The sequence below is a fragment of the Equus quagga genome, chromosome 2 (assembly GCF_021613505.1).
Source record: "Equus quagga isolate Etosha38 chromosome 2, UCLA_HA_Equagga_1.0, whole genome shotgun sequence".
Classification (NCBI taxonomy): Eukaryota; Metazoa; Chordata; class Mammalia; order Perissodactyla; family Equidae; genus Equus; species Equus quagga.
In genome coordinates, this window is record NC_060268.1 from 172,110,404 (window position 1) to 172,124,150 (window position 13,747).

The window sequence follows — 13,747 nt, forward strand, 5'->3', positions numbered from 1 at the left end:
GCGGGTAGCTTAAACAACAGAAATTTATTTTCTCACTGTTCTGGAGGCTGGAAATCCAAGATCAAGGTGCCTGCAGAGGTGGCTTCTTCTGAGGTCTCCTTGACTTGCCAATGGCCGCCTCCTCCCTGTGTCATCACGTGGTCTCCCTCAGCCGTGTCTGGGTCCTAATCCCCTCTTCTTATAAAGATACCAGTCAGATTGGATTTGGGCAACCCCCCCCCACCCCCGGCAGTGACCTCATTTCAACTTAATCTCCTCTGTAAAGACCTTATCTCCAAATACAGTCACATGCTGAGGTCCTGGGGTCAGGACTTTAACATACTAATTTGAGGGGGGGCACAATTCAGCCCATAACACCTCAGTTTAATGCTAATAACACTCCATCTCTATCTTCTCTCATTTTTCACAAAGAGAGAGAAGATCTGAGGCTGAGAGACTTTGGAGGCAAGAGGACCTGAGTCAGAGTTAATCACGTCACGTTTCCATCAACTGTATCTTTACATTGTCTTCTAGGACGTATGACACAGATCTGCTACTTATAACAGTGATTTTATTTTTAAAAATAAGTACACTTAAGAAATGGGCAAAATTTTCAGTGTTACAAGGTGTGTTATGAAGGTGGGACACAGAGGACTGAAGTTTGGGGAAACGTGACCTGGCTTAGCAGATGTGACTGGGTTGCTCCCATGGCGAGTTGCCCAAAGTCTCAAGACTGGCTGTGTCAGAGCAAGAACTGGGACCCACGCCCCACCTCCAAGCCCAGAGCCTTTCCAGCAGACCGAAAGCTATGCCAGTTGATGTTTGATGCCACGCTCACGGGCAGGGTAACTCTCTGGCTTGGTGTCCTAGTCCACCCAGGCTGCTGTAACAAAATACCATAGACTGGCTGGCTCATAAACAACTAACTTTTATTTCTCTCAGCCTGGAGTCTGGAAGTCCATGAGCAGGGGGCCAGCAGGGTCGGGTTCTGGTGAGAACCTTCTTCTGAGCTGCAGACTTCAGACTTCTCACTGTGTCCTCACATGGCAGAAGGGGGAGGGATCTCTCTGGGGTCTCTTTCATAAGGGCACAAATCCTATTGATGAGAGCTCCACCCTCAAGACCTGATCACCTCCGGAAGCCCCCACCTCCTAAAAGCATCCCCTTAGCGGTTAGGATTTTAACATGGGAATTGGTGAGGGACACAAACATTCAGACCATAGCATTTAGGGAGCACGGTCTTACAAGTCTTGACCCCACCACTTCCAGGCTGTGACACACTGGTCACGTTCCTCGAACTCTCTGTGCCTCTGTGGCTTTATCTCACGGGGTTGTGGTAAGGATGAAATGAGCTAATACGCGTAAAGCGCTTAGTTTAGTAGCTGGTCTGCAGTGAGCCCTTGGTTAATATCAGTTTTTGATCACGACCATAAAAAGAATCATGGAACACCTTCTGAGACAACTGAATCCCAGGCATGTGTATTTATTTTTAAAGAAAAAAATCTAGAAACTAATATCCTGTGAGCACTTCCCATACAACCCTAGCACATATAAGCAGTCACCCTGGGGAAGGAATGAATGAAACGAGTGAACAATGAACGAGTGGGCAGTTTCCATCAGATTCTCCTGGGGCACGTGCTAAAATGCAGGTCCCTGGGCCCATCCACAAACAGGGACTCTCTGGGAGGAGGGCTTGGGAATCTGCTTAACAAGTGCTCTGGGTAATTCTGATGCACTCTACGTGTTAAAACCACTGACCCAGAGCCAAACCTGTCTACCTGTACAGCCTGTGGGCCGGTCAGCCTGTAGACAGCCCCAATGGGGCTCCCTGCTAGCTACTAGATAAAAACAACCTTTCTCAAAATTGTACATTGTTAGAAGCATCTTCCCATCATTGACTGTAATACGGAAATGCAGCGTGTTTTGTTGTTGCTTTGTTTTGTTTGTTTAAGTCAACCTTTTTATTTTGAGATAATTGTAGATTCATAAGCATAGAGATCTCACGTACCCTTCACCCAGTTTCCCCCAATGGTGACATCTTACAAAATTCTAGTACAGCACCACAACCAGGATATTGACATGGATACTGTCAACATACAACACACATCCATCACCACAAGGATCCCTCATGCTGCCATTTTATAGCTACTCCCTTCCTCCTGCCCCACCACCTCCTTAATCCCTGGCAGCCACAAAAAAGTGGCAGAAAGGGAGGCCACTGCAGAATGCACCTGCTCTCAGCCACAGAACTGGTTGGCTGAGGGCTTGGCAGCATGAGCCAGGGGGGCTCCTTGTTTTAGGAAAATACTTGAGAGCCAAATCTGTTAACACATTGGCATTGCAAGGGAAACCTTCAGTGGGGTGTGCGAGAACGAGAAATCTACAGAGACCCAAAGGTGCGGTGGGAAGGATGCAGGGCTGGGCATCAGGGCCCCACGCTCTCTGCCGCCTCTGCTGGGGGGCTGGGGAGGGCACCCCACCGGAGGTCACGTGATTTCTGCCTCTCGGCGTAGGAACTGAAGGAATAAAGAGATCAGTCAGCCCTCCCCACCCTAGACCTCCGTGATACTTAAAGTAAGTTTTGCAGTTAGTAGCATCTTGGAAACTGTTTTGTTGACATTAAAGAAAAAAATAATCCTGTGAACTGGTTCCACCTCTGAAGAAACTCTGTGGTTTCTACAGCCTGAACTTGAGCAAAACCGGAACATTAGAAAATTCTTTCCTTCTGTTGCATCTCTTAAAATCTTCTGATGCAACTCCTGATCTATTCCCGTTTCTGTTTCCAGACAGAAAGCTAGGTAAAGGAGGTTGTCTCCAAAAATACATTTTATTGTTCCTCTTTCTCCTCCCTCTGTCCCCTTCCACCACCCTCGCCTCCTCTGAGATCCATAGAAGGAAGGTTCTTTTTTTCTCTTCTTCTTCTCCCCAAACCCCCCCAGTACATAGTTGTATATTTTAGTTGTAGGTCATTCTAGTTTCTCTATGTGTGCCCCTGCCTCAGCACGGCCTGATGAACAGCGCCATGTTCACACCCAGGATCCAAACCAGCAAAACCCTGGGCCGCTGAAGTGGAGCGCGAACTTAACCACTGGGCCACGGGCCGGCCCCTGTAGGAGGGTTCTTGTTGGAAGAGTGATCTGCAACCAGTCTCTCTTTGAGATGAGCTGGCAAGGAGTTTGTTTACCTTTCGTTTTCTAACCTCCAAACACCTCAGAACCAGCACCTGCAATTTTCCCTAATGTATCCTTTGAACTTGCTGCAGGTTAAACCATAGAAGGTTTTATTTCTCAGTTGTAATGTATGTCGCCTTTGCCCACCCCACGCTTCCAAGAAACACCCGGTTCCTCTTTTCCTCCCCACCTCCCAACAACAGCAACAAAATGGAAATAAGAACGTCAACAGCAGCGCCCTTCCTTGGCTCTATGTAAATACCGGGGAAAGAATAAAGCCCGGCCCCCTCGCCCTCCTCCCTTTCACGTCTGAGCTGAGGACACCATCAACAGCAGCATGCTGAGGGGCACACGAGCGCATCCAGGCGGGACAGATGTAATCAGCAGCATGATTTCTTTGTGTGTGCAGAATAGATAGCAGAATGCCACCACCCACGGGATGCTTTGGCAAATGTACTGTCACTCATTTTCCCAAACAATTCAATGGGTTTTTAAAAAGTGCCTACAACAAGCAAAGAAAGGCCCAGGAAAAAACAGAATGACAATTCAGCCTTGAGTTCCCAAGTGACTTGAGAGTGGCTCTGGGCACAGGGAAGCCAAACCAACCTGATGACTCTTCAAACCAAAATTCAGATGGATGGAGAGCCTGGTGCTCACGGGGCAGGCAGTGGGAAGAGCCCCAGATTCACAGTCAGAACAGGGGAGCTGAAATCCCCCATGTTCCTCATGCGGCTGTCACACACGGCCCTCGTACTTTCGCTGCAAACATCTTTGTGTAGACGTCCTTGCCGCAAACATTTTCACTGCAAACAGTTTCACGACATAACAAAATTAAAAAGACTTCATTGCAAAACACAAAATATTTGAACACATTTAAAATGTGAGTGGATTCCTGGTAATGCTGAGCAAATACCTGACTTTATTTTGTGGGTTGTACCTAAGCACTTGTATTTGGAGTCTTCCGTTCATAATATTATACATTTTTATTGTTTTGCATGTTGATTCAGCTCCTTGTTCAGCATCCATCACACTTTTTCTTTTTGGCTATAATTTCTTCTTTCATTAAGAGAGGTATCGATTTCCAAATCCAGTTTCTAACCTAGGGTGTGTATATGCCGGGCTTTGAATCGTGTTGTGAAAAGCCTTCTACACTGCTGTTTGTTCTTGGCATATTGTCATATGATAGACGTGCCAAACTTCTATGGGAATGTGGAGCTAAGATTTATGTAATATGAAAAATGGGAGTACTGCATCAACGGAGAAGTGAATCCAAACTGTCAACCAGTCATTTAATCTTCTACAGCAAATTTGCCTTAGGGCCAATTAGTTATGCAGCGAAAAATGTTTGTGGCAAAAATGCTTGCAGCAAAGATGTCTACAGCAAAGATGCTTATGGCGGAAATACAGGACACGGTCACCTAGGCCTCTGAGTCTTACTTTTCCCATCTGCTTAATGGGCATGTTGATACCTATGTTTAGACTTGTAGTGAGGCTCCAAGGAGATCGCTCGGAAGAGTGGGTGCTTTGTGATCTGTAGGGTGGAGATTGTTGTTTAGGGTGCCAGAGAGGCAGTACCATTCCTAAGGCAAGTCAAGTTTCTAGAAGCCCCTGTAAGCACACTCTACAATACTGAGCATTGGCTCTTCCACAGCAGCAACCCCAACGGCCTCTCCTCGTGAAGCCAAGGCTTAATAAAGTAGCCCTTATAAAACCCAGAACCTGCTGGCCCAGTCGCAGAGCAGCTGTTTTCCTTTTCCTCCCCCCAAAACCCTGAAGGAGATCCACGTACTGAGTTCTGGGAGCTTGTTAAAATCCCCGTTTCTCTCCCACCCTCGTCCCTCACCCCCGGCAGGGGCCCCGGCACCTCCCCTGCTTCTCTCTCCCTTCTTCTCTACTTTTCTGCATTGTGTAGCTCAGTCTCACCTCTCTGGGCTAGAAAGAATCCTTCCTCTCATGTGTGGGGCGTGATCCAACCGGCACTCATGGGATTCTCGAGAGCAGCTGGTAACAGAGGGAGGTCCCCCCCTCTCCCGGTTAATATTTATTATTCTGTTGAAATTGTTTTGTTTGATGGTGTCCTCGAAGCTCTCGAGGGCTCAAACTTAAGAGCTTGGGCAAATGTTGAAACAAATTGTGCCTTTGGGTTTTTTTGTTTTTTTTTTTTATATTTTTTCTCTCCTAAATCCCTCTTTTAAGCTCACTTCCTGCTTTCCCTCAGGGTGAAACGAAGATGTGAGCTCCCATCTTTCTTGAGAAGCATCTTCCAGAGCAGAAACCCATGGCCTCTCAGAGTTGAAAGAGGCTCTGGGTTCAGCTGGTCCAATCACCGGTGATGTGCAAAGGCCCTGCTGCACCTCCGGCAGGTGACTGCCCAGCCTCTGCTTGAATGCCTCCAGGGAGGGGCATCCACACAGTGCCTGGTGTACGGGAGGCACCCAATGTGTTTGAGTGGTGGAAGTTATTAAAGAAAACAATTTAACCTTGATCAGTCAGGATTCTGATGGCATCCTTTCACAACTGCAGCTGTTTCTAAGAAGGAATGGAAGGCCGCCCAGAGCACAGGCCACGGCTGGGCCTGCTGACGGAGGCCAGTTCAGGGTGCAGGTCCGCCAACCACTTACCCCCCAGGGACCTTGAGCAATTCCCTCGGCCTGTGTCGTCCCCACTTCTTCATCTGTAAAGTGGGGTTAATATGCCCTGCTTTGTGGCCTCACCGGCTGCTTTCAGTTTCAGCGGAGATAATGTAAGTGTGAGCTGGGAAGAACTTTATAAACATATGATTTGTTCTTATTATTCTTACTCTTTTTAAGGAACAGTGAAAGAAACCATGGAAAGGCCCCCCAACATTTCAATTTAGAATTCTAAGTAATTCACCAAGGAAATATTGATATTTGCATAGAAAAAGAGCCCCCAGTTCTTTGGATTTGGGGAAAATGGCCTCATTTGGTGTGAAACAGGGGAGGAGAGAACACAAGGTGGCGTCAGTCAGTAGCCCTGGAAAATTGCAATCACTGTTGAAATCTGCCCTGAACTAAGTCATGCCCTGAAGAGACATTGTTTATGTTTCTCTCCTCTCACCCACTAGAGGAACTCAGGGTAGGGCCGGCCTTGTTCACCTCTGAGTCCAGCACTGCCGTGAGATGTACTTAACCAGCGCCATTCAAGAGAACAGGTTAGCAAGGGGCATTCACAAGGCCACTGAACTCACTCTATTGGCTGGATCAAGACCCAGACTTTGTTCATTGAAACTTTACTTTCTTGCCTTTTTCCATTTTCTTCTCTGAGAGTGAACTCTGTGTCAGAGATGACCCAAAAGGACTTGTCCTAACACAGTAGTCTTTGAATTACTTAGACCACCAGGAATGCTCCTTTTTAAAACAGATGCCCGAAACCTACTGGATCAGTTTCTCTGGGGTGGGGCTCAGGAGTGTTCATTTTAATAAGTTGCCAAGATGTTTCTGAAGTCTAGTAAAGTTGGGACGCACTGCTGCAGGTCAGGAGGTGGTGTTCTCGTTCGCTTCGTTGAGACAACCCTGTGCTTGTTCACTTTGCCTTCAAATCGCTTGTAATCTTGCCGCTGAAGTTACGGGATACTGTACACATGTTATGGTTCCCGAACTGCCCACTGAGACACCCTGATGCCACAGCACACTGACGGGAGTACCACAGGATATTTTAAATTTTCAAGGGAAATACAGTGATAATTGAAACTGTGAATTAGCTCAAGGTGGTTCACGGTTTCAACATTAGATACTACATTCTTTTTGATGGAGTCATATCTTTGCAAAGTTGGGTTTTCAGTGGTTGCTGTGATAAAAAATAAGCACCACACGAAAATCATTGTGGGATGGGTGGTGACATCAATCTGATTTCAAGGTATGAGAAGCTGTGTGGTGTCCACAGGTGCCCACATCCCATTACTAAGTTAATCTGGTGATTTCTGAATGAAATAGAAATACACTTTTAAAACTCCAATTTTTATGTACACTATTTTTTTTCAGTCAGCTGCTAAGTTGTTAGACTCACATACTTATGAAGTTGTTTGGACCTGTGTAATAAATGGAATTGTTACATTTTTGTTTGTTTGTTTTTCTTTAATGTAAGGACACTGTGGAAAAATTTCTGAGACGACAATGATATCGTGAACTGGGAAAATCCAGGAGCCTCTGGGCTCACGGGGAAGGTCAGCATAAGGAATGTTCCTTCCTTCTCAGAAGTGAAGGAAATACAAGCTAAATGACAGCAGGAAGAAAAAATAAAACAAATTGAGAATGTAGGGCGTTTAACACTATACTTAGCCTGGTTTCTTCAAAAAGGTAATGTCACTAAATAAAACATAAAAAAGGTTAGGAGACTGGTCTAAATTGAGAGACATTACAAAGCCTGCTCCTTGCTTGGATCCTGGTTTGAAAAAAGGACGTTTTGAAGCGTTCTATAGCTTGGGAAGTTTGCATATGGAGTAGGTGTTAGATGACATTGGAAATAATGATTCATTTTATTAGATGTAATACACGCCCTTATTTTAGGTGAACCATCATGTCTAATTTTCTTTAAAATAATTTGGCAAAAACGTGAACAGATGGAGGAAACATGGCAGAGTGTTAATAATTATTAAATATAAACAATGGTTTTCTTGTAATTGTACTTTTACTTTTCTGAATGTTTGGAAATTCTTCCTATAAAAAGTTTTTTTTTAAGTGACAGGTTATTGGTAAACTGAGCAATACAACTTGTCAGCTCTGAAGAAGCAGGGACGTAAAGATAGGGACAAATCCTCCGAAATTCCTCCCGACTTTGCCACAAAGTTTACAAAGGCAAAATGGCCCCTTGGCTGCTAAAAAATTTGGGAAGTAACTAATTTCCCTAATGGAAAAAATGAGAAGAAACTCTCAAAGAGCTCTCTGCATGAAGGAGAGGCCTCTTTTTTCTCACTCCACACAGCTGGACGAGGAGCTGGGGACAAGGTGTGGACATTCTCCATCAGCTGAGAACCAAGACATGAAACATGGAAGGTAGAATGACAAGCACACTGGGGGCCCTGAGTTCCTCGACATCCCACCCCCAGCATCACCCTGGTCCCAGGGTGCAGGTCGAACGTTCCTCTAGGGTGGACCTCTTCTTAAAAACTGTCCCCCAGATGCTGGCAGTGTTCTGGACCAGGACCTCGTATAAACATGGACATTATTGAGCTGCTCACTTAAGATTCGTGTGCTTTACTGAACATCAGTCATACCTCAGTGAAAAAAAAAGTCCATCCCTTGCCCCCCTCTCCCCCGCCAAAATAATAATGCATCCCAGAGAGCTGGAGAGGAAAGAGTGAAATTTTAGCCTCTTATCTTGGAAGCTTCAGAAATAATAACTACATTTCAGAACAAACACCAGAGATAAAAGATGAGGATTTGGAGATACTCTTTTAAAATCCAGCAATGGGAAAGGGAAAAATTTAATATCTCAACCATTTTAAATCCTTAAGCCTCTGTGCACACAGCCAGTCATTTCTTGATCTCTTTGTTAATATGTTTAACTTTCCTAACAGGCAGTTTAGTCCTGCAGTTTTTTAAGTAATACACTCACATCAAAACATTGTTTCCAAGTGTTTAAAAAAAATTAGCCGTTTAAAAAAATTAGACTTTAGAAATAAATGAAATGAACAAAACAGTCTTCCGCTGATGGCCTGGTGAATATCTGCGGTCTTTGGGGCCAGCAGAGGCCAAGCTGGGGGCGGGGCGGGGCGGGGCGGGGTGGGGGAGCGGATAGGACAGGAGCGGGGGTCAAGAACCGGTGACAGGAAGAGAAAGAAAACCTCAGCGCAGCCTCGTTCTCCTGCCTGAACAGCCATGGCGCTGTGGGGGCTAGGAAGGGGCAGCTGTCCCGTCTTCTTGCCTAGTCCCAGCCCCTGTGCCACTCACACCTGGAAGCTAGGGCGGCTGCCTTGGTCACCTGGCACACACTTGGCAGTTCGAAGGCTGCCCCATCCCTGGACCTGGGCTCTCGGAAGCTGATTAGCACAAAGACCCTTTTACAGCCGGACCTGGAAGGGGGCGCCACAGGGGGCCTCTCTGGGGGGACCCCCCCCTCCCCAGGTGGTGCCCAGGGCCTTAGGGGGTCCTCCCTCGCTGCAAGGGCCCTCCTAGCGGGGAGCCCAGCTGCTCTCTCCCTCCACGGCTCACCAGCGCCCCCGTGAGCCCGAGCCAGGAACTTCAGGAAGGTTGTCGCCCAGCGAGTTGCTCCTCTGCCGGGAGTCTGGGGAGCTCGACACAGAGCAGAGCACGTGGGCAGCTCCTTCCTGGGAAACCATCATTCTCACATGCCAAGAGAAAGTCACCGAGGATACGAGCGGCTCCCCAAAGGACATCTCCTGGATTCCCTTCCCCTTCTTCAGATGCGAATGCCTCCAGAGGGGACACACAGCTTCCTGTTTTCATTGCTTTTCCCTCGTCAGCGACCCTCTCTCAGACTTCTGTCCCTTTAACTTGGCCACTTGGCTAGACCAGGAAGCTCGCTCCAGGTTGGCAATGGAGCCATCTCTCAGCCTTGTTACGCAATCCTAGGCCCACTCGGGCCTCCCCCTCACCTCCCTGGCTGCCCTCGCAGGTCCTCCCAGCCTTCACCCTCTCCTGCCAGGAGACCTACCCACTTTCCACCTCAGTCATCTGAAGGACATTCAGATTCAGCTCCCTGATCCCGGATCTCTTCTTGTGGCCACTCAAACCATGACGATGTGGAGGAAGAGCCCCAACCAAGGAGTCAGAAATTAGCCCAGACCAGGAATCTGCCACACCTTCCCTGTGTGACCTTGGACGGACCACACGACCTCTCTGGACCACTAATATTTATTGACCCCTTATGGGCTAGGTACTGTGCCAAGTACATTGCATGTGTTATCTCATTGAATCTTATGTTGGGACCAATGTCATCCCCATCAACAGGGGAGGAAACTTCGGCTTGGAAAGATACATGACTTGTCCAAGATCACGCAGCAAATAAGCGATGGAGCTGGGTTAGGATTTAGGCAGTTAACTCCATGATGTGATTTTAACCAAAACTCTCATGCTAACCAATAGTAAAAAATAATAATAATCAAGATAATTGAGAGAGGCTCTCCACTGCTAAGATTCTGGGGAAAGCTGCAAATTTAGTAAAGGTGGACCCACATTTTCATGTCTCTAGGTCATGGACAGTGACCTCACCCACCTAGGAACTCAGAGAAATACTCCCTCTGGGAGAGGCAGACACAGCCCTCCTGGGAGACCAGGGTGTCAGCTCTATAATCCCAAGGATCTGTAAATACAGATATTCACAAGGCAGCCTGCGGCTCTGTCTCTCTTACCCTGTTCTTACGAGGGTGAGAGGGGCGACATGTGGACCAAAAGCCACATACTTGCAAAGGCATCCTTCCTCTGGAGACCAAGCAGCAGCGGATTCCTTTCCTGGGAACATCTCTATCAAGTAGACATCTGTTACTCTTAGGCGATCTGTATGCCATAACAGTTTAAAAAACAGAGTTTAAATGCTTAAATAAGAAGAAAACAGTTTGCCCACGTTGCAAAACAGCATATAAACTGTGCTGGAATTAGCACAAGGGAAACATTCATCTTTCCTAGATAATCTCGAGATTTTTTTCTTAATGGTGTATAATTATGTTTATTGGCATGGAAAGATGGTCATAATATACTGCTAAAGGAAAAAAAAAAACTAGTTGCAAATAGAAAGCCAGACTTTTTAAAGGAGCATTTGACTCCACCTCTCTGGCTGGGGGGAGGCCCCCTCTGCATGTCCTGCAGAAGAAAAGGAAGAATGAGCCAAGATGGCGCTGAGTGGTGGCCTGCTCCCTGAGAGAACAGAGACTTCCATTTCTAGCTGAAATGGCCAAAGATTTGCCTGAGCTGAAATGTGGCCCAGCTCAGTGGAGTGAAAGATGGTGGGCTGTGGGTCTAAAAGCCCTGGGTTCCAGAGCCACGGCAGCCGGGTGCAGGTGCAGAGCCTCTGAAGGTCAGGTCTGCACTGATACAGTGGGAGCCACGCCCACTGCACAAGCTCCCTACGTCTGCAGTGCGCCTTGCCCCGTGCTCAGCCCATGGGGGACGCTCAGGAAATAGGGGGCCTCTCTGGTCCTCCCAATTCTGCATTTTTGTGACAATCACAAGGGTTGGCCATTAGCCAGGGGCAACACTGAAGTGCCAGGATGTGACTGAGATCAACCAAAACTTGAGATCCTGACAAATTTGGCATTGATTTGCTCACTCAGGAAATATTTATGGAGGTGCCTCTGGGCCAGGCACCAGGCTCCCCTCTGGGAACATCTCGAAACACACCCAGTCCACGTCCTTAAGGAGAGAGGCCACAAACCGGTAACAGATAAATAGCTATGTACCAGTGCTCTGAAGGGGCTGGGAAGGGGCATAAGGGCAGGTGGCTGCTTAGCAGGGTCCTCAGGAAAGACCTCTCCCAGGAGCTTATAGTTGGCCTGAGACTGGAAGGAAGGGAAGGAGCTGACCATGCCAAGGTCAGGAGGAGCCAGCCTGTGCAGGGGCTGCAGAGAGCAGCACCCACGCCCTGCTCAAGGAGCCACAGAGGGGCAAAGGCAAGGTGCGGCTGGGCTCTGCTCTCTTGGCCTTGTGGCCGTGAGGCCATGGTCAGGATCTGAATTTCTACGCTGAGAACAAAGAAAGGCACAGAAGGGGCTTATGCAAGTGAGCAGCATGGTCAGGTTTCTGCTTTTAAAAGATGGATACTGGATGAAGATGGGGAGGGGGCGTGAATGAGGAGGACTGAGCAGTGAGGAGGCTGTGACAGCCACCCAGGCAAGGGGTGAGGGAGGCAGCTGGGTCAGGGCCTGGGGCCGTGGAGATGAGAAGGCATGGACGCATCCAAGCTAGATTTTGGAGAAGAATCTAGAGGGCTCACTGACAGATCAGACATAGAAGTGCAGGAAAGGGGAGTCACTCGGGCCACTTCCAGCTGCCCCTACACAGTGGCTTTGTGGGAATCGGGAAAAGGCCCCCCCTTTCTCCAGGGGGATGCAACACGATGAAACCTTCCATCCAGTGAGGCCACAACCTACAAGAGGCCCCAAGAAGAGGGAGCCCCAGGTTTCTGCTCGAGCAACTTTGGACTTGCAAAGCTAGCAGTGCCTGTGGGAATCCAGGGAGAGCCCAGGGTTCTGTCCAAGATTTGGGCCCCATTTTGATGGTGATTCTGCCCTGCCCCCAGCTGTGCACGAGGGCACACCCAGGCACCAGCCCTTTTACAGTGCTCACGGCATTGTATGCAACCAACCTGGGGAAGAAACACAACTTAAAAACCCTGGAAGCTAATGGTACAACAAGACTATTTAGCACTTATATAAATGCAAGTTCCAGAACATCTGCAGCCAAAATGAAAGTAAATAATGACAGAATGTGAGTCATGGCGGTGCTTGCCTCATAGTCTACAAGCTTGTAAACAAAGCATGCTCCCGAAAGCAGAGCCGGGACCTGCGAGTTGGGTACCAATTCATCAGCTCCCAACTCCGTAACACAGGAAGGGACGTATGTCCTCATCAGCAAAACCATAACGGGAAACTTCGTTAACTAATTCTTCATTCTCTAGAGTTCACCCGAGACTGGAATGAAAAAGCTTCTCCTTGTAAGACCAGAGTACTTATTGTCGTGTTTTTCAAAAAAAATCACCACCAGTGTCAACATGTAGTTTAACATCCTGATATTTAGGGGGAAAACAAAACAACTGAGCTTGTAAACTTAAGAGATGAACACAACCACCCAGTGTTTCCCATCTGTGTCTCTCCCAGGGACCGATCCCTTTCTTTCTGGTAACAGAGCGTTTGGTAAAGACCTTGTCTCATCTGACCAGCTGCTCCCTGCAGGCAGAGTTGATGCCTCCTTCTGTCATCCCTGTAGCTAGCATTTGGCCTGGGACGTTGTTGGTGCTCATTAGATATCTGTTGTGTAAGTAAATGAGCATCTTCGCCAAAAGGCAAGTATTCACCCCAGCTATGGGTTTCCCTGGGGCCTGTCCAAGCAGAGGACAGACCAAAAAGGGAGAAGGGGTCAGGAAACAAGGTTTGGTTCCAGCCTCAGAGTCTACTGGCTGTTCTCCCACTTTTTAAGGTTTTATGTATGATGCAATGGGAAAGAGGCACTTGGAAGGCACTCTGCAAGTGTGAGGTGGTCCCCACCACGCCTTCCAGGGTCATTCTGCAATTGAGACGGTGGGACCATGCAGGACTCTGGACCACAGTTTACTCTGAGAAAGCCAGCTGGGTCAGCAGAGTGGATTTGGAGGTATAATTAATGACGGCAAAGTCACAGGGGAACATGTCTCCCAGGCCATGTTCTCCACACGTGGGAAATGGAGATCAGGGCACAAACTACAGAGCTAGCAGATAACACAGTTATGTGAGTGGCCTGTTATAATGCAATAGGGAATGGTGGGGCCTGCGGCCAACTGGAGATTACACTCATGCTCTGCCCAATGAACTTGCATTGAAAGCTTTAAAACACATGCTCCATCAGACACAACATCTATGCCCTGCAGGCTGACAGTCTGAGACCCTGCAGGCTGTTGTATTCACGTGTTTTTTATTCTGATGCTTTGAC